The 27,825-nt window shown below is 37.7% G+C and overlaps 1 pseudogene; it reads right to left on the bottom strand.

Moving 5' to 3' along the window:
* Positions 1 to 5,138: 5,138 nt before the first annotated feature.
* On the bottom strand, positions 5,139 to 5,558 carry LOC118577856 (annotated as a pseudogene).
* Between the last annotated feature and the right edge of the window lie 22,267 nt (positions 5,559 to 27,825).

Below are 27,825 nucleotides of genomic sequence, written 5' to 3'. Positions count from 1 at the left end.
CCCCCCCCCCAGGAATTCAGAGAAGCGCTCAGTCAATGGCCAACAAAAAGCTGGTGTCTTAGTCTTTAGGCCATGGGGAAATGCATTCTGCTAGCAACCTAAAGAGATATGGATAGAATTCTCTTCTAGTCTCTAGATAAGATTGTAAATCAAGTGATGCCTTGTACCTAGTAACACTTTGAAGTAGATTGCACAGTCATGATAGGCATATACTCCTGATCCACAGGACGTCTGAGATGATGAATGCGTTAAGTTATTTGAAACCACACCCACCACACACACACCCACACACCCACACACACACCCCACACACATGTATATATATATACACATACATATAAAGTTTCTTGCTGCACATTAAAGTACATTTTCTCTTCCCAATATGGAAATCTCCCTCATATTTACCTGATTGTTTTAGGTTTCTTCATCAAGTTTCAGAAACTGTAGGAAACGTTCCATTTATCTCTCACTAGGCCTTAGAAGTAACAATTGTGCATATAAACAACTTTAAATACTATTGTCGAATAACCTGAAGTTCCTTCTATTTTCCTGTCTTTGTTGCCTTAATTGGCTTGAGCTGCTGCAACAAAACACCGTGGAGGGGGAGATTAACAACTTTTTTTTTGTTCTGAAGGCTGAAGCCCAAGTCAAGCAAAATACAAGGATGTTAAGTTCTAGGGAGTTATCTCTTCCTGCATTGTGGATGGTCATTTTATTGCTATGTGTCTGCAGAGAGGACAGAGGGAGAGAAGGGATACGTTCTGACATCTCACTTCACATGGTAATTGTTCCCATCATGAAGCACCCACTCCTTATAATTTCCTCAATGAGATTATATTGAAATTGGGCGCCTCAATCCAATATGTACTGTGATCCTTTCTGCTTCTTCTTCAGATAAGTCTGACTTGTTCCAGTTGCTTGTAATAAATTACCTTTAAATTGAAAATGCAGAGCTGACACAAAGCCTTTGGTAGCTATAAGGCAACTGTAAATGATGACATTTTTATTCTGAATGTATGAAAATAAAATATATCTTAAATTTGTTATTTGAGAGGTTTTCATGCATGTGTATAAATTATTTTGTCATATTCTTAACCTTCACAGCTCTACTTTCCACAGACACCATCCAACGACATCTCTTCTCCATGTTACTGTTTTTTGTACTTTTCAGTGGATCACTGTGTTCAAATTGTGATATTTATATGTCATGAGTGCAGAGTCATCTTCATGAACTACCTACCAATAAGCTTACCTCCAAGAAGAAATTGTTTTCTCCTCCAGTAAACTGCCAGTGGTGGGATTTCAAGAGTCCTTCTGCCATCCAACCTGGAACTTCGATTGGCTTGAACTTGTGTGTGCAGGTCCTCTGCAGGTAACCATGGTGTTATGAGTTTATGAGTACAATTGCCACATCATATATAGAGAAAGACTTTACAGTTTTCCACTCACTCATTGGCTCTATCTTCCCTCTCTTAATGATGTTTCCCAGGCATCATAGGAAGGAGATTAATATAGCTACCCTGCTTATGATTGAACATATACAGTAAGCACTTTGACTATTTATGAGTCTTTGCATTAACCACTATACTCTGGGGGGAAAAAGAAGAACCTGTGAACCAAGGTTGACAGCAACAAAAATATGTGATTATGACATAAATATTTTGGTTGCAGTTTGACAACACAATAGTACATTTCTTCTAAGGCCTATGGCCTCCTCAAGCATGGAGTTTTGATCAAAGTTACAGTAGAAGGCATGAAATTGTTTCCTGTGGAACAAGTTAAAAACAAAATTAGAAAGCTCTTGGTTATTCCAGAACTGTTATGCCACTATTGTGTCATTAAGCATATCTTGCCTGATGAGTTGGTATTGCAGCATGTATAACAGTGCCTGGTAAGACAATTGGTGCCTTTTTCAACCAGTGGACTGCACAGAAACTTCTGACACTGTGACAGCTGACCCTAGGAGGAAGTGTCACAGTCAATTTGAGAATGTTTTTTCTACCCCCTATAACTAACATGTGTTACTTGTTCAGAAATGTGGTTGTACCACCTCCTATGGTGGGAAGCCAAGAGCATATGAATGACCTGTGTGGTTTGGTGAGCTTCTTGGGTCTCTCTGACCAGTAACTCAAATACAGAACCCATGCACAGCATTGAGTATTGTGTTTAATAACCCATATGTTTTAATAGTATCATTTTTATAAATTCAGAAAACCTATGTTTTAACATTTTTTCCTAACTTCTCACAATTTTTATTTAGCTTCCAAAGTAATGGGTTTTCAAAAGGCTTTTGTGTTAGCCTTAGTTTTCGATAGCCCTGGCCCTTCTTCTTCTACCAAGTTTTCATTTAAACATTTAAAAGCCAATATCACACCTACTTATTTTATGTCACATATATCCTACAGTATCTTCCCTTACTAGGGTCTCTTCCCTCTTAATATCAATTTCTGCTTTTGGCTTATGACCTCTGTAGATACTTCAAGATAAGGATACAAATGTAAGAAAACTGAAGATAGGGTGTACATATCAGAGAGAGATTTGTGCATTTATGCCTTGTGCCTGTGTTGTCTCACTTAGTGTAGTATTTCCCAGTTCCATTCATTTTCCTGAAAATTTAATTTTTCTTTATGGCTGAATAAAATTCTGTTGTATTCATGTGCCACATTTTCATTATATATTCATCATGTTGGTTCTATTCCATAGGTATTGTGAACATATCAAAAATGAACATAGATATTCACATTTCTGAAATATTATAATATAGAGTCCTTTGCCCAGGAGTAGTAAAGCTGAGGTTTGTGGTTTTTAAGAAACCTCTACACTGATTTCTGTAGTGGTTCACCAACTTATACTCCCACCAACAGTGGGTAAATGTTCTCCTTTTTCTATACCCGAGCATTTCTGTGGTTTGTTTCCTTGATGATAGCCATTCTGCCTGGGATGAGAATCTCAAAATAGTTTCAGTTTTCATTTCCTTGACAGCTATGGTGTTGAACACTTTACAATATTTATTGTGCATTTATGTCTCTTCTCCTGAGGACCCTCTCTTCAGGTGCGCAGTCCACTGTGTTGATTAGGTTCATTTTCCTTTATATTTTTCATGTTTAGTTCCTTGAGATCATTATGTATTCTAGATACTAATCTGTCAAATGTGTAGTTGGCAATAATTTTCCCCATTCTGTTGGCTATCTTTTTACACCATTGATTGTGTTCTTTGCTTTATAAAAGCTTATTTAATTCCATGAGATCTCATTTGTGATTGGCTGTATTTCTCAAGCAATCCTTTCTAGAAAGTCCTTACCAGTGCCTATACGTTTGGCAGTATTTCGTTCTTTTTCTTCTATCATTCTCACTCTTTCAGGTCTTATGTTCTGGTTCTTGATTCATTTGTAATTACATTTTGTGCCTGAATGGAGAAACAGAAGTGTCAGTCCCAAAACCAAATTGGATAATAGGAGAACAAGAGCAAAATCATCCTGAGACATAACACACAAAATTCGAATTAAATAACAGGAAAGAAGAAATAAAAACAATACTTTTTGCTGGAAGCACTTCACTGATTTAGCATTGTAAGGGAAAGTTCTCCAAGTTTTCTTTCTCTGGTAGATTCCCTGTGGTGCTGAGGCAGAGGAGAAAATGGGAGCCTTGGTCTTTGTAGCATCAGGTTCTTGGGGTTGTGGCCTGTAGTGGGAAGGTCATTTCCTAGAAGGGAGTACAGCAGGTGCTACATTCCGTTGTGGCCCATGCTGGTCCTAGAGCTTACCCTAGTGTGGCTCTTGCAGTCTTTGCTACTGTCTCCAGGGCAGCTTGGCTAGGCAGGCCTGCAGAGCAGAGTGCAGCAGGCTCCCAGCTTCCCTCCCAGCTTCTCAATGCAGCTGTTTTTAACTTCGTGTTCATGTATAGAAAATGAAACATGACTTTCATGTCTGAAAGTTCTATGGTATTTGTTTTAAAGTATATTTTCTGAAAATATAATAAATACTAAATAATAAGAAAAAATATGAACTATCTTATAAATACTATCATAGACCATGAATGCAGTTCACACCAACCTCTTCGTTTATATCAAATTCTCCTTTTCTAGACTCATGTGTCTCTTGTAAATGGTGTTCTCTACCATCCTATTTAATTACACCCTCTGTGATTCCACAGAAACTGTCTCAGAATACTCAGTCACAGAAAAATATTACTAGAATTTGTGTCTCTGTTTATTATAAACTATTGCGTAAAAGGCATGTCTGTATAATTTGATCTTATCTAGTCATAGAATGGTGCTTTGAGCATATAGAAAATTCTATAAATGATATGTAGTGTTGGCTGGTGTAGTCCTTAGATAAATTAGTCTGCTTGGGTACTATATGATCATAAAGTAAAATGACAGAAGTATAATTTACTTGTAAAGACATCACAAAGATAAAAAAAGTTAAATCCAATTGCACAAGAGATTACAGCATAATGTTGAATTTTGTGTATTAATTGCAACAAATTTGTTTTTTATTTAAAATTTCAACTAAAAATTATTTAGTTTCAGAATATGTCATACAAACAAAATTGAAGAATTATGTCTAAAAAGAGTTTAGAAAGAGTGAAATGATTTTGTTGTTATTTGTAATGTTTTGTTACAAATTTGAAAATATCTTTACCGCTCAACCACTATTTCTTTATTTTTGCTTCTTATTTCATGTGTGTGTGTGTGTGATATGTGTTTGGGACACATATGAGTGAAAGATTGTCCATGCAACAGCATACACATGGAGGCCAAAGAACAACATAGGCTGTGTTTCTCCATCTCCTACGCTGTTTCAGATACAGTCTTAATTTTGCCAGATTAGCTGGCTCCCTGGCTCCCAGGAATACTCTTGTCTTGCTGAAGAAGCCCTATGATTACATACATAGATTACTCTATCTGACTTTACATGGGTTATAATGATTAGAATTCAGATCGTCACACATGTGAGGTAATCCATAAATTCACCAAGTTCTTTCCTAGCAACACAATAAATTCTTAATAGATGCTTAAAAAGTTACCAGATCCTTAAAAGTTATATGTTTCTGGGATTGAAGGCGTGTGCCACCACCACTGGGCTCAAATCTTTTTTATTGAGGGAATGGGACTCTAGGAGGTGGACCTAGGGCCCTCACTGTGCAGCTTGTTTACTGGCACTGCCTCCAGAACCCTGTGGCTTCATCACACCTGGAAGTTCTGGAGGGCTGCAGTAGGACTCAAGGCACAGGGCTTCAAAATCATCCTGTGTTAGGAAAGCCAGTCCCACTGTGACTGGGGCCTATGGCCCTGCTGTCTCTCTAGTGAAGCCAGACTCTCCCAGAGTTTTTCAGTCATCAAAGAACTGGTCATCCCTGTATAGCCACTGTTTGTCTAGCAGCCTCTTCAGGATGCCTTCAACAATGCACTGCAGCTCCAACACAATATTCTACTTCTTGGCATCCATGAAGATGGTAGTCTTGTGGCACCAGATCATGAGACATGTCCATCCTGGTGGCTGCTTCTGGCTCGATATACTGGTGCAGCCAGCAAAGAAATGGTTCCTTCTGTCCATTCAAAGCAAAGATGCTTTCATGTGGTGTCACTTGTTTAGAGGATGGAATGTGGCAAACAGTAGCTAATACTAAAGACCTATGAAATTGCAATATGGAAACCTTACTACTGCAGTAGCTCTCTAAGGTATGTGCATATTTACATATGAAAGAAGTCTAAGTTGAGTTACCACATTACAGGGGAACAATGTCTCTTCCTGACACCAAAAACTACTAAATAAAAATCCTAGTGTCAGGCATAGGATGGCTCTTTTCTACTTCTTGTCAATGGGGCAAAGATTCCTCAAACATTATATTATATCACTATTGGTCTTAGTTGCCCTCCAGAATGGATCATAAGACCCTATTGCTGAAGACATCAAGTGCTTGGACACAGAGAAACCAAAGCTGGTACTGGCCTTAAAGATTTATCTCCACTGGCTAATTTTCACAGTACCAGAAGGTGTTATGCATTGTAATAAGAGAAAGTTATCAACAGTCTTATCCAGATGTGAACCCTGCAGACTGTAGTAACAAGTAGTCTAGTAATGCATTCCTATAGATGTACTAGTGTCATGAATGTTGTAGAAGCAACCAATTGATCTATAAATGAATTTGAAGCTTGTTCCACAGTGTAGAACCCATTCCTGATACCATTAACTGGGATCAGATTCATAGCTGGCTTTGGTACTAGGCCTGATGGGCAAACCTAACATTATTATTCTGCTGAGTGGACATAGTAATAAACTTCCTCCTAATTTCCTTTCTTTATATCCATTAATTATTGCATCTCTCAACCTTTGTCAGAGAAGCTTCACTTTGTCGTAGATAGAGACTAAGACAGAGACACACAACTGGTGAGAGGGCTGAGAATAAAACACTATGAGGGGATTAACTCTAAGTTGGACATATATAGGACATCACCTCTTCCCAGGGCCAAACAATCATTGTAAGTGGGTAGAAAGGCTGTTGCTGTGGAATAATCTTTTTGTACATGGTAAAAATGTGTTACTCTTGTTGTTAATAAAAAAATAAAAAAAAAAAACCTAATTGGCCAATGACTAGGCAGGATTTTCAGGGAAGAGAGAATGCCAGGCAGAAGAAGGGTGGAGTCTCTGGAATCAGGAGAAGATGCCATGAGATGCAGGATGGAAAGAAGTACATGGGAGGAGTAATGAGCCAGAGCAGCAAATAGATGAATAGAAATAGGTTAAGATGTAAGAGCTAACTAAAAGCAAACTTAAGCTGTCAACTGAGCATTTATTATTAATATTGAGTCTCTGTGTGGTTTTGGGGGGAGCAGCTGGCAGGACAGAAAAGTCTGCCTACAGACTGTAGAGTCAAAGACAGTAGAAATTGGCAGCACAGCATGGTTGCATACTTGAATTTGCAACTTGGTATCTGCATACACAATACTTGTACAGTATCAAATCAGCCTAATTCCCAATATGGATGGGGGAGGAGCTCATGAAATCCTATCCATATCTAAGGAGCTATTGCAAATTGATGGCTGGTCAGGGAGGGATGTCACTTTTTTTTTTAGTGAGAGGCTACCCATACTCCAGTAGACCATCCCACACACATGCGCATAGAAGCAGCAATAAATGTACTCAATGATTACTTTCTTTTTTTAAGAGAGCACTTGAAGTTGGGAGGGAAACTGGTAGGGGGAGTTGGAGGGAAGGGATGAGGAATGGATTTGATCAAAATACATTATGTACATGTATAAATACTAAATAAACTATTTTAATTTAAAAAGTCAAAAATAGATTTAAAAACATAGAAACTTCTGTTTGTGCAAGGAAAGTGATTTTTAGTTAATACTACAAAAAAGAGTGTGAGGTAAATGAATTCTATGCTGAGGTTATTCGAGATCATGGACTGCCTTAGCAGCAATGAATGTTTGTGGCAGAGGAAATACTTGTAAATGCCATGTCAACAGCAATAGGAAGGAAGAAAATCTACCTATATCCAAATGCTTTAGCTGAACAAATGCCACCCTTAATCAAAGAAAAATATCTAGGTTCTACTTTTTTTTTTTTTTTTTTTTTTTTTTTTGTGACCAAATATTTGAACTGAGGTTTTCTACGTTCATCCTCAGGATTTATGGTCACGTGACACAGCGCATCAATTCTTTCAATGCTGAGACAGCATCACAGCATTTCTGAAATTCTTCTCATTGTGTACAAAAACTAATTCCAGAATTTCCATTCTGTGATTGGTTTAGCCATAATTGGCCTGTGCTTGACAATATTATGAATGCATTTTAAATAAGAAGGCAGCAAGTGTCTCTAGTATAGTAAATGAAAGGAGGACTGCCTCAGAAATAGTAATATTTAAAAGTACTTAGCCTGGGCAATAGAATTAATTTATTATAATGGTGCTCTATAATGAGAAAGGGAATTTCCTTTCTCAGTGTTTTATAGATCCATGTGAAGACAAAGGGCAAAATGAGTGAGGAATGGGTTTCAGTTGACCCTGAAAGGGAAAAGTTCTTTCCTATGTCAGTAGAGGTTTAAAACTCATTTACCATGCATTTCTTGTTATTGCGTTTTAATTATAGAGAGTACACATATGCTGACAGTGCATGAGATCATGTTTGCTAAATGGACCTCAACTTATGCAGCACTCATCAAAATGCCTCTGGGATTCCACACATCCAGGCTTTGTTATGCTTAAGAAACAAGGAACAGCTCCTCAGGAATGTTGAGAAGGTTAAGGTGTGAACTAAGGAAGTAAACTCTAAAATTATAAAATATTAAAAAGAAAACTGAAAGGCCTTCTTGAAAAAGAAGAGCAGCTAAATTTAGCCAGTCTTTAAAAATGAAAACCATCATAGTCAGTCAGTGATAAGTCGCTTTGATATGTATGGAAGCAGGTACAAAAGCCACACAACAGAAATTCCGTGCCAGATGTGTGAACTCTAAGTTGAAATCATTCTGTAAAAATACAGGTCCCAGGAGGTACAACTTAGTGCTCTGGCTTAAAGCCCCATTCTGTCTGTTATTTCTCAGTAAGTTTTTAACTACTGAAGTCAGCATAGCATGTGGGGGTGTTCAAACGTGGATCCTAGCATGCACATAAGCAACTCAAACATATGGCCGCTGAGTGTGGCCTGTGCAATTAAATAGATATTCCTGGAGTTATGGGTCAAAGGAAAGCTATTAATATGTGAAGAGTTAATTTGTTTCTTCTCCACTTACTAATGCCATATAATATCACCATACTGTTATATATTAGACTTACTGCTATTTATGGTTGAACTAAGTAAACCTCACAACTAGTTACTTTGTTTAGCATGTTAATGATGTAATGCAGAATTATGATGAAAATGCTGGTGTAATTTTGACAATCTTTACTTTGAAATTTTTTTAGACATTTACAAAGGTATAAGGAGTGATTCAGAGGACAGCTATGGACCATCATATGGTTTGGTACATGTGGTGATTTGAATAAACATAAGCTCCCATAGGCTCATTCGGTAGTAGCACTTTTAGGAGGTGGGGTCTTGTTGGAGTAGATGTGGCTTTGCTGGAGGAAGTATATCATGGGGGGGGGGGGGCAGGAGCTTTGAGGTTTCAGAAGCTCAAGACAGGCCCAGAGGCTCACTCCATTTTCCTGCTGCCAGATGGAGAACTCTCAGCCCTTTCTCCAGCACCATGTCAGCCTGTATACCACCATGCTTCCCCTGTGATGATTATAGACTAAACCTCTGAACATGTAAGCCAACCTCAAGTAAATGTTTTCTTTTATAAGAGTGCCATAATCATGGTGTTTTTTCACAGCAATAAATACTCTAACTGAGACAGCTCACAAACACAGGAGGAGCTCTCTACCCATTCTGCACTGTTCATCTTCCCAGGAAAGTGCTGCTCTAAATCTGCTGGCTAGTGTGATTCAGCATTGTTTTATCACTTCTACGACATGAATGGGGGTCCAAACACTAAAAGCTAATAGAAGCTAATGCCATGCTCTGTTTTGTTTTTGTAGTTCTGGGTCTGTGTAGGGTTGCTGATTCACACAACTCCAGTTTGCAGTGGTGGGGCTATTAAACCACCATGCGCTTAGTTTGGATGAATTTGTTCAGCTTTTCTGATCATAGACATTTACTCTATTTTCACATTTGACTGATAGAAGCAAGACTTAAGGACACATTTTAGAGCTGTTCTGAGCAGCCCATCTCATAGAAGTATATATCAATTCCAGCTGTGAAACACACATTTTAATAGACACCCCCCCCATATTAGCTTCTCTAACAATACAGTAAGGCAGGTCAAGCCTAATTGAAAAGTATAGCAACAGGTTTATTTAGCAAAGAAAATCTAGGGGCTGGGGGATTGGTATTCTCTGGCCCTATAGAGATCAAGGCCAGACAAATCATATGGCCCTAACTAAGGTAGGGAGATTTTCTAGATTGTAAGGGAGATGGGATGATATGTCTGCCACAATCTGGGTTTGTGGGCAAGTATGGTCAAAATCAAGACTTCACAGCTGGCAACATCAAGGGGAGGATATTGCAATAGTCTCCATGATTGTGGAACCTGGTTTTCAGCGCATTTCCTTTGTTTGGAGACTCTCTGAGCTTGTGGAGCTAATGAGAGAGAGAGAGAGAGAGAGAGAGAGAGAGAGAGAGAGAGAGAGAGAGAGAGAGAGAGAGAGAGGAGGGAGAGGGAGAGGGAGAAAGAGAGGAGGAGGGAGAGGGAGGGAGGAGTATTATGAATTAAGCACGTGTAGGAAACCCCCAGGCTTGCCAGGCCAGTGTGTTCCATTCATGCAAAGAACCATGCATGGCAGAGGTGGGCTGGGTAAATGCACACCATGCAGCATGGCAACAGCAGTGGCCAGTAATTTGCAACCCAGACGCTGTATCCATGTGGAGAGTTTATTATAACAGAGAGATGGAGAGATAAGAAAGAGACAGAGAGAAGGGGTTCGAGGGGTACACACTTCGTGGGAGGAAACATGAAAGAGAGGCAGGGAGGGGGAGAGAGAGGGAAGAGAGGAAGGGGCAGAGTTTTTCCTTAAAAAGAGGCTTTTAGGTCAAGATGCAGGGTAGCCCCAAGGGGCAGGATTTCAAAGGGGCAGGTCAGAATATTAACAAGGTGGGGGCAGAGAGGGAGAGGAGGATGAGGAACAGGAGCTTCCTGGACCATGCAGAGGCAAGGAAAAGGCTCCAACCAAATACACATAAGCTGTATAATTCCGTGTTTCTCACGGCTTCTTCAGTCTAAACACCAATGGGTTCTAGTACTTTGCTTTTCAGTTGTTGTTTTTTTTTCACTTTTAGATTCTAGATTTCTCATATAGATGTGTGAGAGTATATACATCTGTATCTATATTTCACATTGGAAAATATTATGTTTCTGGGAACTCTAAGTTTATCTCAGTACAAAAATGCTGAAATAATACATGATTGGACATGTTTATAAGACCCAAAGCATGTAACCTTTCAGTTTAGAGGCTGGCTTTTTTTGAGTATGTTAACTTTGATGATCTAGGTTGGAACCCATCCTGACTCTCTTATCAGCTATTCCTGTGAGTGTTAGCTAACTATAGGGAACTTCACCTCAAAGGTAGTATCACAACTTTAAAGCAAATTGTTAGATAAAATATTAAATACATATTATTTACTTTTCTGCTTTTCCTTCTTTATTTTCTTTGTGTTCAATTTGTTAGTATTCAATCGATTTTGTTTTTAGGAATGATATTTCTTTCAAATACCTATAATTTTTCCTAAATTTGAGTAAGCTGTTTCTATCACACAAACTTTTCTGTGTTAAGTGTCTGGTGTTAATATTATTTGAATTAACTGATTTGAAATAATTATAGATTTTGCTTTTTTAATTCAAAAAGGCAATATGAAATGTTATGTTTATGTTGCCTTACTATGCCATCAGTGAAAATTAAATTCACCATGAACATTAATGAGGTTGCTGTTTTCCAAAACTCTAATGGCTCATAACCAAATGATTTATAATATATGTAGTTTTTCTGAATGAAAAGGCATTACTAATCTCTCCTGGAGCTGGTGAACTCCTCATAGGTGGAAAAATGGTTTTTATACTTGTTTTAAATGACACTTAAATGCAGTGGGACAATCTTTCTGCATGCTGTGACTATGTGTTGCTCCCACTGGTTAATAAAGAAGCTGCTTTGGCCTATGGAAAGGCAGGATAGAGCCAGGCAGGAAATCCAAACAAAGGCATAGGGAGAAAAAGGGCAGATGCCATCCAGCCACTCCAGAGCAACATGCCAGCTGACCAGTAACACCACGGCCATATGGCAATACTTAGATTATTAGAAATGGGCTAATTTAAATGTAAGAGCTAACTAATAATAGCCTGAGCCATCAGTCAAGCATTTACAAGTAACATTAAGCCTCTGAGAGATTATTTGTAAGTAGCTACAGGATAGGGCAGGACAAAAAAATGCCTCCATTTACACCTAAAGACACAGCCTTTTCTGCTATTATTCACATAATTTTTGGTTCTCAGAGTGAGTTAGAAGACTTTAGCACTTGCACCCCCACTGGGTTACATTTCAAAATCAAGAAGCAAGCATCTCTTGAACCCTCTCACTTTGGTTTAGAATAAAGACAAACAGGAGGATAGAGATATTCTTTCCTCTGAAACTATGTTTTAGGTTAAGAGAAGGCCATGAATGGCTTGGAGCGGAAGTGTGGGATGGTTGTGCAGGGTAAAAGACCTAGTTTCTGGCTTTAAGTTTTCTTTGTGCATAGATGGCATGTGTTAGACAAATTGGGTTACAGTCTAGCTTATGCTCATCACAGATTATTCCTGCTGTTTGTATTAGAACACAATTCTGCAGTAATTGGAATTTGTATAAGCTTCTGTATGTGTATCAGAATTTAATGGAGCTTTAGGCAGAATGAAAGGTTCTGTTTCACTTAATAGCTCTTATAGCTATACAAATATCCCATGATGCTTCAAAAGTGATGTTCATGTATTTGAAAGTTTGGCCATGGTTATACTGTACAATAACTTATTTTTATTAAATCATACTCCCTGTTAATTACTATGGTTCTTTGTTCTATTCTCAATGTGCACAGCTTCCTAGTCCTGGGAGAATTAATTTCAAAATCACCTATAACTCGTTATCTATTCACAATCTATTAAGATACCAATAATTATTTTATTCATACCCTGGCACTGCCCATTACTATCTGTCAAAAGAAAATCATTTAACTAGTGTCTATTTTAAATGATTTATATTCTTTAGCTATAATACTTCTTTCATGGAAGTTTCACAATGAAAAAATAAAGGCTCAAATAAAACTATTTATATACATTATACATGTATGCATATATGTATGTATACAAATGCATATACGTATATGCTCTAAAACTTCTTAGATATGCTCATTATTAACCATTGGATGTAGTCTTTATACCCTTATATTATATTGTCAGTTAATATCATGATTTGCAATACAACACTTCTTCATAGATTGATGTTGAGTTAGGCAAAATATATGTATGACAGTAGAATAGGAACCATCATCTTCAGTTAGGTCTTGTCTGGTCATTCAACTTGGCATAGTTTTTTTGTTTTTTTTAAAGAATTCTTATAAACCATAATTTTCTTCAAGGATAAAAATTTCATTATCAGTCAGATAGTATAAACAATATAATATTTATTAACTTCTTTTTGTTCATTAGTTTGTGTGGTGGTTTGAATGAAAATGGCCTCCATAGACTCATAGACAGTGGCATTATTGGAGTCGTGGCCTTGTTAAATTAGGTGTGTCCTTGTTAGAGGAAATGTGTCACTGGGTGTTGGTTTTGAGGTTTCAGAAGCTCAAGCCAGACTCAGTGGCTTACCCTTCCTGCTGCCTGAGGATTCAGATGTGGAAGTCTCAGCCCTTCCTAGCACCAGGTCTGCCTTCACTCCACCATGCTAGCCACCATGATGATAATGGACTAAACCTCTGAATCTGTAAGGCAGCCCTAATTAAACATTTTCCTTTGTAAGAGTTGCCATGGTCATGGTGTCTCTTCATAGCAGTAGAAACCCTAAGTCAGTTTTGTTTCGGGTTTTTCTATTTAGACAACTAGTATCTGTAGTTTTCAGTGATAGAACACACATTGTTAGTCATCTCTATTATTGACATTTAGCAAGGAAAATGAATTTCTGTTTTCAGTAGAATTTTCTACTTTCTATCTCTCTTTGTATTTAAATTGAGATTTTTTTTCCCATTTTTTTATTATTTTTTATTTTTTACACATCAGCCATGTGTTCCCCTGTCCTCCCCCCTCCCACCCCCACCCTCATCTTGCCCCCACCCCATCCCCTCCATTCCCATCTCCTCCAGGGCCAAGATTTTTTAATGAGATTTTTGTAATATGAAGCTAATTTTAATACAAATAATTATATTGCACATCCATTAATTAGTATAAGATGGGATTATTTCTTTGAAAGATTTAACTGTTATTTTCAAAATACTATTATATATAGTAGTTTATATATATATATATAACTTTACATATATTGTATATAGCATTTATATAAATATATAACATGTAATATATATGTGTATATATAATTTATCTCCATATCTATATTATGAGCATGTATTGTTCAATATATATTTTCACAGTTGGCATGTGTCATGTTTTTAGTGTACTGCATTTATCTCTTATGTCTAATATTAGGAAACTTCCTGCATTGTACCATTTGCCAAAGTACAAGCCAAGGACAGAGTACTTACTAACCTATTTCATAGCTAAGGACAAACAGGTGAGCCAGGCTCCACCTCTCAGTTACATCCAGAAAAGACCAGTTGTGTGATGAATATCAACAACTTAGATGAACCCTCCGTTGTGTGGTAGTGTATGCTTGTCATACCATATTCTTGAATACATGGAAAATCTAGATCACAGGAGATGGTATCTCAAACAGAAAGATACACACATACACACATGCACACACACATACACACATGCACACACACATACATACATGCATACACATACACACACATACCCACATGCACACACACATACACACACATGCACATACACATACACACATGCACATACACACACATGCACACACACACACACACACACACACACACACACATACACACATACACACACTCACTCACACACACACATACACACATGCACACACACCACCCTAAAACAAAACAAAGGTGACAGACAGAAGAAACATCAAAGCCAAGCTTCTGTTCTTGCGTGGAGTCTATAATGGGTGAATGCAGTGATGGAAGTGTTTAGAGCTGGGGTGTCATGTGACAAGCAGTGACCTGTGAGGTGGTTGCTGTGGTGACTACCGACTGCACCATGTGGCCTAAGTCTAGGTATTGCCCTTTTGCTACAGATGCTTAACTCAGGGTTCCTATTGTTTAGCAACATCCAATCTTGTTTCCTGGCCCTGGTAAGAGTTTTTTTTCTTCTTAATGTTTTTCACAGACCCTTTGTTAGTGAAAAAAAAAAATGTAAAATAAAAAAAAAAGATCCTATCAAGTGTTTTCTTCTGTTCCCTTGTTCCCAAAGCTACATTCATTTAGACAATCCTAATTTATAACAACAGCAACAACATGAGAGAGAGAGAGAGAGAGAGAGAGAGAGAGAGAGAGAGAGAGAAGAAGAAGAAGAAGAAGAAGAAGAAGAAGAAGAAGAAGAAGAAGAAGAAGAAGAAGAAGAAGAAGAAGAAGAAGAAGAAGAAGAAAAAGAAACTAATATGGCATGCCCAGCTCACCAGTATTTAGAGAAACAAATTCATGGCACAGATCATGCATCATCTGCCTCAACCTTTCAACAAAGGCACCCAGGACATACTGTTAGGAATTACGGCTGATTATCTAGGGACACAGTAGTAGATAATCTTGCAACTTTGGTGGCGTGAAATCTCCTCTGGTGCTATGTAAATGTCCCTTTGCTCTGAAGTCATCTTCATATGTTTTATTCTAGACACTGTAGCTTCATCAGTGCTGTGCAGGTAAGTCAGATTTCCTAGCAGAGTCAAGTGTATATACATGTAATCACCAGCTACAGAAGATGAAATATTAAGATGACACATATATTCTATCTCTAGTCTTGACCCTTAAAAAAATCTATGAGTGATTTACTAGTTTATAGAATCTCAAGACCTTCCAGATTTTAGTAAATTACAATGTTTTCCTAGGACAAATTATTATTAATATTATAAAGACAGAGTTTCATGTAGCCCAGGCTAGCTTCAAACTTCTTGTGTAGCTGAGGATGACCTTGAAAATTTAAGCCTTCTTGCTTCTACTTCATAACTGTTGAGATTAATGGCAATTTTTAGGACTTAAGAATCTACTTATTTTTTGTTTTTATTATATTTATTATTTAAAACAATTTCAAATTTAAATATGTTTTGATCATATTCTTGCTCTCCCCCTCAAATTTCAAATTCTCTCCCCCTCCACCCAACTTTAAGTTCGTTCTGAAATAAACAAAAACTCAATACAATAACAACCCCCAAAACCAAGAAAACAAAATAAAGCACCACCCCAAAAATAAAAGTAAAAACATAAAATAAACCACTACCACCAACAACAAAAACAAACACCACACTGTACCCAATGAAAGCACAAACTAAAAACTGTTAAGTCCATTAGACATTGGACAATTAACTACTCCTGAACATGAGGCCTGCCCTGGAGTGGTTGATATACCCAATGACACTCTATTGGAAATAATTAATTCTTCCTATCCTATCAGGTAAAAATAACAGTTCAGTTGTTACTTTTGCCTCATTTTCACTCATTCATTTATCTACCTATTTATTCATTCAAATTTTGAAATATAACAAAATAATATAAGATAAAAAAAGAACTATCACATTGATGCTGGACAAGACCAACAGAAGGAAAAGAGCTCAAGAGAAAGCATTCCTTCATCAGTGATCCCACTCATTCACACACTCAGGAAGCCCATCAAAACACTAAAGTGTAAACCATAACATATTTGCAGAGGACCTGGTGTAGACCCATATAGACTCTACGTATGCTGCTTTAGTCTCTGTTAGTTCATATGAGCATTGCTCATGTTGACTTAGAGGGCCCTGTTTTCTTGGTGTCCTCCATCCTCTCTAGTTCTTAGACTCTTTCCGTCTTCTCTTCTGTGGGGTTCTGTGAGCTCTGAGGGAAGGGATTGATGGAGACATCCCACTTACTGCTGAGTGTTCCAAGGTCTCTTATTCTCTGCATAATGTTTGGCTGTGGGACACTGTATTTGTTTCCATCTGCTACAAAAGGAAGCTTCTCTGATGATGGCTGAGCAAGGCACTGATCTATGCGTATAGTAGAATGTCATTTTGTTTTATTACTATATTGTTTCTCTTTTTTTAAGAATAGCATCATTTGGGTTTACCCCAGGTGCCTGTGCTATCTAGTCTCAGGTTCTTCTTCATCTAAGCAGTATTGTCTATGGGGTCCATCTCACAGTGTGGACCTTTAAATCAAATCAGTTATTTCTTGGTTACTCCCATAAGTGCTGTGCCACTAGAATATCTTGCAGGCAGTAAACCATTGTAGATAAAAGATTTGGTGCTGGTTTGGTGTTTATGTTTCTCTTTTGCTAGAGTGCAGAGTGCCTTCCTGTCCCATAGATTCTGGGTTGTGGGGTAGGGGTAAAGGCTTTATGTTGACACCACATCAACATCTTATTCAATGAGTTGTGTACATGTTGTCTTCAGCAAAGTGACCTTCCATTATTTTGTGTGGAGAAATCTTTAGTCTTGGCAACAGCCTGGGTTGCTTGGGGATTCCCAAGGGGCCCCCTTTGGCCAACAATTCAGTTTGATATAATCTGTTCCTGGTACTGGAAGATTCATTTGTTGACAAGAATTAGCCTGTTGGCACTCTGTATATCTCATTATTTGGTGATTTAATTTAGATTGCCTTTATACATGTATATATTTTAGGAAGTTTCTACTGTATTAGGTTCCATACTACCCCTCAAATATCCCTTAATTTTAGCTGTCTCTCCACATATTCCCTCCCCAAGTCCCTTTTCATCTGCACTTTCCCACTTGATCCTCCCATCTAGTTCCCCATCTGTACATTCATAATGATCTATTCTATTTCCCTTGACTAATGAGATCTATCTATTCTTATAGTCCCTTATTCTATAGCTACCCTTTGTAGTTCTGTAGATGGTAGCTTAGGGTATCATTGACTTAACAGGTAATATCCATGTATAAGTGATGAATACATACCAAATTTGTCTTTCTGTGTCTGGGATCTCTCATTCAGGATGATTTTTTTTTTTTTTTTTTTTTTTTTAGTTCCACATATTTGCTTGCTGATTTCGTGATACCTTTTCTTTGTCTTATTTTTTTCCCTTTTAAAATATCCAAATAATACTCCATTGTGAAAATGTATCACATTTCATTTTCCATTCTTCTGTTGAGGACATCTAGGTTCTTTCCAATGTCTGGGTATTATGAATAGAGCAGCAATGAATACGGTTGAGCAAATATACATCTTTGTGATAGGTTGAAGTCTCTTTTAGGTACATGCCTAAGAGTGGGATAGCTGGATCTTGAGGTATAGATTGATTCCCATCTTCCTGAGGATCCACCACACGGATTACTGTAGCAGCTCTATGATTTTGCAAGTGTGTAGAGCATGAACTACAAATTGGTTTATTCTAGCTTTGTCTATTCCAAGCATTTATTCTATATAAATATAGCAGTTGGAAAAATATAATATTTGACTCATCATAAAATTTTAGTATGTTTAAATATGATATTAAAGTAAAATAACTGCAAATTTCCTCAGATATAGAGGTGATAATTCCTTTTGTTTAAACATTCTGTCCCTAGTTCAGGTACTTAGTAGAGTCATCATAAGAAGACTTTGATCTCTTTACTGTTGGCCATGTTGTGTACTTTTCTGAAATATGTACATATTTGAGACATTATATTGACCAATTTGTTGTGGATATCACTCTGTATAAATAAAATGCTGATTGGCCAGTAGCCAGGCAGAAAATATAGGTGGGAAAAGCAGAGAAGAGAATTGTGGGAGGTAGAAGGCTGGGGAGGACAGATACCGCCAGCCACCGCCAGCCACCGCCAGCCACCGCCATGAGAAGTAACATGTAAAGACACTCACTGGTAAGCCACAAGCCATGTGGCAAAGTGTAGACTAACAGAAATGGGTTAATTTAAGATAGAAGAAGTAGATAACAAGAAGCCTGCCATGGCCATACAGTTTGTAAGCAATATAAGTTTCTGTGTGTTTAATTGGTTGGGTTTGAGCGACTGCGGGACTGGGGGGTAAGAAAGATTTGTCCTGACTGGGCCAGGCAGGAAAACTCTAACTACATCAATTGATGAAAAATAAAAAGAATATTGATTGAGAACTTGGAATGATCAGTTTGATATGTTTGGAATTTTGATGCTGTGAACTAAATATCTGAGTTCTTAGATAATCTGAAACTTCCAGAAGTTGAAATGGCATATGTGGAAATGAGAGCTTCTCTGGCGTTTTATTGTTGTCAGGGGTATACGCATATTTCTCAATTAATGATGTGATTGGGAGAAGAACCGTGATAATGCGTGCTAATTTGCCTGTGAAACATTTCTCTTCGCATTAGATGCTAAACAGGAAGCTAACTCCAATATTTTCAAGTGGCAGACAATGCAATTTGAAATAACTGAAAATGGTATGAACTCTTGAAGCATTTCTAAAGGTACACAAGTGAGTGGCACTTGGCTGTATTAGTGAGAAGCCTGCAGTTTATCCGAGGCATCAAGGGAGCCACTGTGCATTTCTCCTCTGAGGGGTTTAGTCATTTGGCTTGAAAGGCTTGTCATTTCAAGATTGAGATAGATTTAAAATTTCTCACAGCATGACCTTTGTTTTTGTTTTTTTTTGTTTTTGTTTTTTTTTTTAATTTTGATCAACTTGGGCTAAAATTGAAAGCATAAAGAAAGACTTGAGAATAATTTCAAAGCTTTTACTTAAACATGCCTTTTTAAAACTGGCACTCTGAACTTTCTGCCAATGCATTTTCATTTTTGTGTTCACAGTGAAGGTTAGGGAATTGAAATCTCTCTGCTTGGGATGGGCTCATGGAGTAGGTTTCTCCTTTCTGTTATTGGAGTACTAAAACTATCACTAACCAAGGACCAACTTGGAAATTAAATTATCTTAGTGCATCTTTGAAAAATAAGATATTTGTTGGTTAGTATAGTTGAAATATTAGTATATTATTAATGTAGCCACTTTCCTAATAAATTGAACATTTTATGGCCAAAGTACAAAGCTGGCTGGCTAGCTTTTCTCTGCCTTAAGTCTATATACACTTGGAATACAGAATTCTTGACAAATGAGGTTACCAGATACTGAACGGAAATTCTTATTTGGCACCATGGTGGTGACATGTGGAATCACAACCTTTAGCTCGAGGCTACTGAGCTCTTAATAATGAGAGCAAGGTGTTCCATCTTCACCTCCAGAAGACCCATGATCACTATGAATAAAAATAGCTGCCAAGGTTTCTCCAAACACTATTCATGACAGTGAGAAGAATATTGATTGTAAGTGCCAAGGAATGAAATATCTTCTAAAGTGTTCATTTCAGTTCAACTATCATTTTCCAAAAGAAAGTGAATGGACTGTAAAGTGCTTCATAGTGTTAATTCATATTGTTTGTATTTTACTTTATGTTGAGGTAACTTCCGAAATAAGAAAGCGCTCCATCTCTGTCTCTGTTTCTCGGTCTGTCTGTCTGTCTATCTGTTTGTTTATTTGTTTGCCCCTATCCACTCTCCAACCTTCCCTGCTTTAGTTTTTCCCTCACTCCCACACCCTTCTACCTTGTTCTTTTGCAATTAAGGAAAAAACCTTCATTATATGTGAAAGAAAAATATGCTTTATGAGAATAAAATTGTTTTAACTGCTGCTGATATTTTCTTATTTTAAACAGAATGTTAAAGCTAAATAAAGTGTGTTAAATGTGAGACCTACAGATTAAAAGAGTTTTTATCTTTGATGAGTCTTAGTGTTCACACTTCAGGGCACAAGACTTTCTATTGTATAGCATTAATGATAGAATCCAGTAAGTCCTGTGATGCTAACAGTATGCCTTTAGACATAGTTGGCATTAAATACATGCAACATATTTCTGCATAAATTGTAAATTACATTGGCGTGAATGCTATGAAATTGTTATCTTTTGCAATGGCTATCTTTAATTTAAATTAAGTTTTAGATAAAGGTAAGAAGTGAATTTCGCCATTTAAAACTTGTCATGTATGCTCTACATATCACATTTACATCCATCTATCAGAGTAGTGATTAGTTGTGTGCAGGGCTCAATCAGAGTCTCCTAATTCAAGCTGAGACAACAGCGATTCTCCTGGCCTTCTGACTTAGGTAGAGTTTGGAACTGCCCCATAGGACATGATATATATCATTGGAGATACATTTGCCCGCATGCAGCTAGAATAGTGTTTGATGGTCTTTTAATCAATAAGAGTCAGTGTGTCCTGTATGAATGATTCACAGGCACATTTTATGAAATTTCTAGGATGGTAGACAGGTACACCAGTGACCTGAGTGGCAAGAGGCTGCACCACATCCTTGGATGGCTCTTTCTTCTTCTTCCTTGTACATGTCCTACCACCTGGAGTCACATGACAAAGCCACCTGTACAAAAAGTTTTACAAAGTCTTTATTCTTCAAGATCCCAGGATGAGGCAGGATGATTGCAAATTAGTAATATTTTTTTAATGGGGTAGCTCATGAACAGTTAAAATAGTATTGAGGAATAACTAAATGTCATAAATCACTATAAAAATGAGAAAACTAAAAGGCAAGGTTGGAGGATTTTTTTTTATCCTTTGTTCTCTTTGTACATACAAACTCTGGCTGAATGTATGGACAAAATTACCCTGGCAATGTTTACCTGCCTTTGGAATGCTCTTTATTGCAGAGTCTGTGGTCTGCAAAATGAAATCCAAAAGTCTACTCAAAGAGTGTCATCATGAGTGTAACCTTAGTGTAGTACCAGAAAAAAAGAGAAAATTCTACCTCTACAGATGCAATATGACAGCTCTATCCATCACCTTGACAGCTATCCAGCTCTGGTAGTGAAACCTATTATCACAGTTCCTCAGGAGCCTGAGGCAGGAAGATGGCCAGTACACACCTTGCTTGGGTGACACAGTACATTCAAGTCCAGCCTAGACAATTCAGTGAGACCTTCTCAAAGCAACAAGTGAAATGAGTGATAAAGAAACAGCCCAGTCTTAGTTCAACATTGAGCATTAAGATGAATGAAGAGAAATCTTGTAACTGATTATTTAAATGATAAATGAACTTCTAAAGGATCAGAAAACATATTTCATAATTTAGTATCCTTTATCTTTTAAATTCTCATATCATGGTTTCCATACTATTGCTTTTTAATCCTGGCATGATCAGACACTGTACGGCCTGGGAACTGAACCCGCATCCTCTGGAACATAAGTCAGTGCTCTTAACCACTAAGCCACCTCTCTCCTCTTGTACTTGTTTTTTCTATCTTGTCTTATTTTAGTTTTAAGTATAATTTCTCATATATGCTAGATATTTTATGTGTATTATATTATGCATTTAATAAAGTACATGGAAAAAACAACATACATGATATATTTTACAAAACCTTCAATTTATAAAGAAAATACTACAATTGAAAATTTTAGGCTAAGCCAGGTTAACTCTTCACAACTAGAAAGCCCTTGTAGAATTTTAGCTATGGAAAGCCCAATTATTTTATGCTTGGATTTCCATTAAAATAACATTAATTGGCACAGTTCAGAAACTATCTTTGGAGTGATATATTTAATCAGTGGAGTAGTGTATCAAGATTTGCCCTAAGTTTATTCAGAGAAGTTGAAAATAAGTGAAACTCTGCCCTAAGACAAATTTACAAAACTTAAAATATAGCAATGTAGATTTTATCAGGCTAAGAGTTAACAGCTGCTGTCTATTAAATTCTAATTTGTTGGAAGTAGGATAGGATTTACAGGTAACAGAGATCCCTCTTTTGATATCACTCGACTGTCTTGCAGGTTAAACTAAGGAATTAAACAAAGAGCTAAGTATTGTTAATTGTGCACATTAGGCCTTTCATAAACCACACTGATGAATAAAATCACTGCCAGTATTTGTAATTTTCTTATTGAGCAGCTAGAAGCATGCGTTTTCTAGAATGGATCCCAGCCTTCACCAGGGAAGGGCGAACTGCAGTGTCCTTACTGTGCGTCCCCTGATGCTGCATTGGAAGTTCTGAAACAAAAATGTCTGCTCTTCAAATGGATTGTGCTGCTTCTTGCAACACTGCCAGGAAGGCGTGAGGCCTCAGGAAAGCAGTCAGCAGAGATCCTGGCTGGGGGACCCAGGAAGCTGCCCAGCCCTGGGAAGCTGTGCCCTGCTGGCCGCCTTTAAATGAAGTGCTCTTTGCTTTCCTTCTGCCTTTCTGTCTAAGCTCCACCCTGAAAAGCCTAGGATTCTTTAGAATTCAGAAAAAACAGAGTGATCCCTCCTTGGGCAGTAATTCTGTGAAACAGATTAAGAAATTGTCTTGCTTATGCCATCAGGCAACAGCAACTAAACCCCAACAAAACTCACCAGCTGAAATCTCAGAACAAAGGCTGTGTACAGTGACTGTGGGAATCATTGTCTTCACTCAGCCACTGAGTGCTGCATAGGAGGAGCACAGAAACCTTCCCCCAGAGGAAGCAGGACAGAAACTAGAAGGAACACTGGGAGAATGATAATGTACAGACTAGGAAAACCTGAATGCTGAACTGCTAGAAAAAAAAACCAAAAAACACAGGCAGTACCCTACATGATACTGGTAAGGAAAGGATTCTGAATAAGATTCCATGTTCCCAGAAATTAAGATCAATAATTATCAAGTGGGACCCTATAAAACTAGACAGCTTCTGTACATCTGAGAAAACAATCAACCCAAGAAGAGAAAACCTACTTTTGTCAGCTGACAGAGGATTAATATCCAGAATAAATATACAATTAACTCAAAAAAAGAGTCAAGAAAACAAAACACCCAATTTAATAAAAATGGATTATAGAACTAAACAGAGAGCTGTGAAAATAAATAAATAAATAAACATGGCTAAGAACTATCTCAAAAAGTATTTATTGTCCTTAGCAAATAGGGAAACGCAGATTAAAACAATATTGAGATTTGGCCTGACCTCAGTCTGAGTGGGTGAAGAAAACAAAACCAACAACAAATGCTTGGGAAGACGTGAAGAAAGAGGAGCCCCATTCACTGTTGATGCCATTGCAAACTGATGCAGCCCCTTGGGAGATCAGTATGGAGAATCCTCAAAAAAACTGAAAATAAATCTCCCACATGACCCAGCTACACCACTCCTTGGCCTATGTCCAAAGGACTCAACATCCGATTCCAACAAACATTTGCTCAGCGATGTTCATAGCATCTCTACTCACAATAGCTAGGAAATGGAAGCAATCTAAATGTCCTTTAATAGATGAATAGATAAAGAAAATGTAGGGCATATACAAAATATAATGCTACTTTGTCTTGGTCAATGTTCTATTGCTGTGAAGAGAAACTATGACCAAGGCAATTCTTATAAAGGAACACATTTAGTTGGGACTGACTTACAGTTTCAGAGGTTTAGACCATTATAAGCAATGGTGGGAAGGAAGCATGGTAGTATTCAGACAGACATAGTACTGAGAGTTCTACAGCCAGATACAGAAACAAAAGGAAGAGAAGACCACTGGGCCTGGCCTGACCTTCCAAAACCCCAAAGCCCATCATCATCAGTGACACAATTCCTCCAACATGGCCACACCAACTCTTAACAATAGTGCTACCCCCTAAACATTCAAATGCGTGAACCTATGGGGGTTATTATTATTCAAACCACCACATACTTAGTTGTAAAGAAAAAATAAAGCATAGACTTCACAGGTAAATGGAGGGAAAGATTTAGAAAATATTATACTGAGCAAGGTAACACAGACCCAGAAAAATAAATGCTACAGGTTCTCTTTTATTTATGAATCTTAGCTCCATGTATTTATATATGAATATACAACCTGAAGTAACTGCAAATACCTTGAAAGTAAGAAAAGATCATGGGGGATGGGAAAAGAAGGAGCTCCAGAGAAGGGAAAAAGCAAGACATGGCTCTAAGAGTGAGAAAATGGAAAACACAGAGTGGAGGGTAGGATGGGAGGAAGGCTTACCCTGGGAGGGAGAGGGGAAGATAATACAGAGGGAGTGGAAGGGAGGAAGAAGGGATAAACAACACTAAGGATATTTTATATAGACAGAAAATCATATTATTTTCTGTTGGCTTACAATTACATATATGTGAATATACATACATATATGTGCATATTTTTTAAAGGAAGCTATGACACTTCAGATAACAATGGTCTCCATAACAGTGACTGACTATATAACAAAAAAATCATTGTCTAACATGAGAAACCTCCTTTTCATTTGTTGTTCTGGGAAGTCCAAGACATTCCCCAAATAATATCGGCTATTGTTCTTGCCCTTGGTTTCCTGTAAGGTTCTGAAGGAAAAATCCCAATGTTGAAGATAACACACACTGGGGACAGGAGGAATCTAGCTTTGACAGACCTAGAAGTGTCTTTCCTGAGAACCAGCTCTCATAGTAGCAGACAGAACTATGCAAAGTGCCAAGGGAACAAAACAACTAATGTTCTTACCCAGCTGTAAGCTGAAGAATCATAACAATGACCATCCAGTGACTGATGAGGCAGATTCAGAGACCCATGATCAAACATTGGGCCCTGCTTGGAGAGTCATGCTGAAGAGAGGGAAGGGAGATGGTAAGATACAGAAGGGTCAAGAATATTGGAGAAAACCCCACAGAAATCATTAGTTTGGCTTGGATCATGGGAACTCATAGTGTCTGAATCAACAACCAGGGAGCCTGCATTGGCTTGACCTAAGTATTCTGCTTCTGTGTAACAGTTGTGTAGCTTGGTCTGTATGCTGGACTCCTGGCAGTGGGAGCAGGGGCTGTCCTTGGTGCTTTGACTGGCTCTTGAGAACCTATTCCTCATGCTGGATTGCCTTGCCCAGCCTGGATACAGAGGGAGATGCTTGGTTGTATGGAAACTTGATATGCTATGCTTTGCTGAAACTCATAGGAGGCCTGCCCACTTCTGAGGGATTACAGGGGAGGAGTGGATTGAGGGAAGAGGAGTGGAAGGCAGTGGGGGAAAAGAGGGAGAGGAGGCTGTGGTCAGGATGTAAAATAAATAAATAAGTTTAAACAAACAAACCAAAAAAGCCAGAATGGCAAAATATTCCAAAATGTTCAATAATGACATTTGTATTCTAGGCATGATCAGCAGCATCTTAATTGGACTTGATAGAAGGGAATTCATATCTGATATTGTAAACCTAGCTTACTACCCATATATGGTGAGCACAAGAAGCCTAAAGAAGAATCTATTATTGCTAGTTCCCTAAACCAGTATAATGTCTTACCATATTCTAAATACTTTATCCTTATGCCCATTCTCATACTTTATTAATGAAGCCTCTTCTTTGCAAGACAAGAGACTATTACAGACAACACAACTTGTCAAAATGAATAGAACGACTGATGGTGGATTGCCTAAACTCAGTTGAAACATTTAAAAAGCAACCTAAAGCTCAGGGGAGAGATATCATGGAAGAGCAGGCAGAAGAAAGACTGTAAGAGCCAGAAGAGCAGGACATCTGCTGCAAGATAGTGTCTTCTATATATGCCAGGGAACCTGTGCCCATTAAGTCTCAATGATTTTGTTGCCCAAACAAGAAATGGAAACTGTCAACACCAGTTGACAGGGCAATATGGATAGGGTAAATCTCACAAGGGCCTGTTCCTAGAAGAAAAGCTACAGAGGATAAATGACTGTTGAGAGAAGAAGAATTCAGTCTGCTCCAAGAATGAGCTCCCTAATTGGGGATCCAATCACAAGCTGTCAGCCCTAAACACATATACATATTAGTGACACTAAAAGACCTCAGCAGGTTGTATTTGTAATTTTTGTATGTGTATGTGTGTGTGTGTGTGTGTGTGTGTGTGTGTGTGTGTGTATAATATGTAATAATTATAATTAAAGAACTAGAATCCATGATTTTCAGGAAGAGGGGGAGTACCTGGAAAGAGTTGGATGGGAAGAGGGAGGGAGAAATAATGTAAATACAACACTCATCTATGGAATTCTAATATATATATAAAATATATTAATACAAAACAACAACAAAACCAGAAATAAAACACTTGAAAACCACAGGAAAGATTTAATGGACAACCCATTCTTTCAGAATTGATTTGGTAAATAAAGATCTTGGTTTTGAATACACAGCATGATAATTCAAGTACATCAGCGGATTGGACATTACTCTTCTCTGTTGTGTTATCATTACAAATAACTTTTGCATTATATAGGAATATTGTCTAGGTTTTGGTAAAGAAGGGTTAGATAATTCCATGGAATACTGTGGCCTTTGTTTATGTTGATTTTTTAATTTCAGATGTTCCTACAGCAGGGAGGCAATAAACACATTGGATATTTCAAATAGGATGAGTTTTTGTAAAATTTTATTTGCAGAATATTAACTCCCTTCTATGTAGGGACTATAGCAAAAAACATGGGAGTAGCCTAAGGGTGTTATTATACATCATACATAAATCATACATATTTGAGCAGAAGCTTCTTGTTAGTTTTGTTTACCAATATCCTGGATTCAATTATGCAACACATTATTATTCAACTTGTCCACTAGGGAGCGTAAATACAAGATCACTAAGGAACAGAGATGATATCAGAGTTAGAACAAAGTTTACCTTAAAAATCTTTTCGTGGAGAACCTAAACACTGCATCTACATACTGTTATTAGCTTTTCTGCCATGGCATTTCTTGTAGCAACTTCAAATACTATGAAAGGCTTCTAGATAATTTCCATATTGATTTCTCTAAGGGACATGGCCCAGATATGTGGGGGTCTTCAGCAATAGGGTCTTCCCTGAAAGTAAGGCAGTCAAGGGAAGCTGCTTTAATGAAAATTTGATCTTAGAAAGAGAAATTGCAAGTTACTCAGGAAGAAGTCAAAACAGTCCTACAGCTCAGACCACTTCAGGTAGGAAAAGGCAAGTGAGAGCCCATTGGAGAATGCACCTTTAGATAAAAGACTGTGAGACCATGGACACACTTGTCCAGAATTGGAGTTGTAATCATAATTGATGTACAA

Source organism: Onychomys torridus, chromosome 2 (assembly GCF_903995425.1).
Source record: "Onychomys torridus chromosome 2, mOncTor1.1, whole genome shotgun sequence".
Classification (NCBI taxonomy): Eukaryota; Metazoa; Chordata; class Mammalia; order Rodentia; family Cricetidae; genus Onychomys; species Onychomys torridus.
This window is presented reverse-complemented; position numbering and strand designations above follow the sequence as displayed.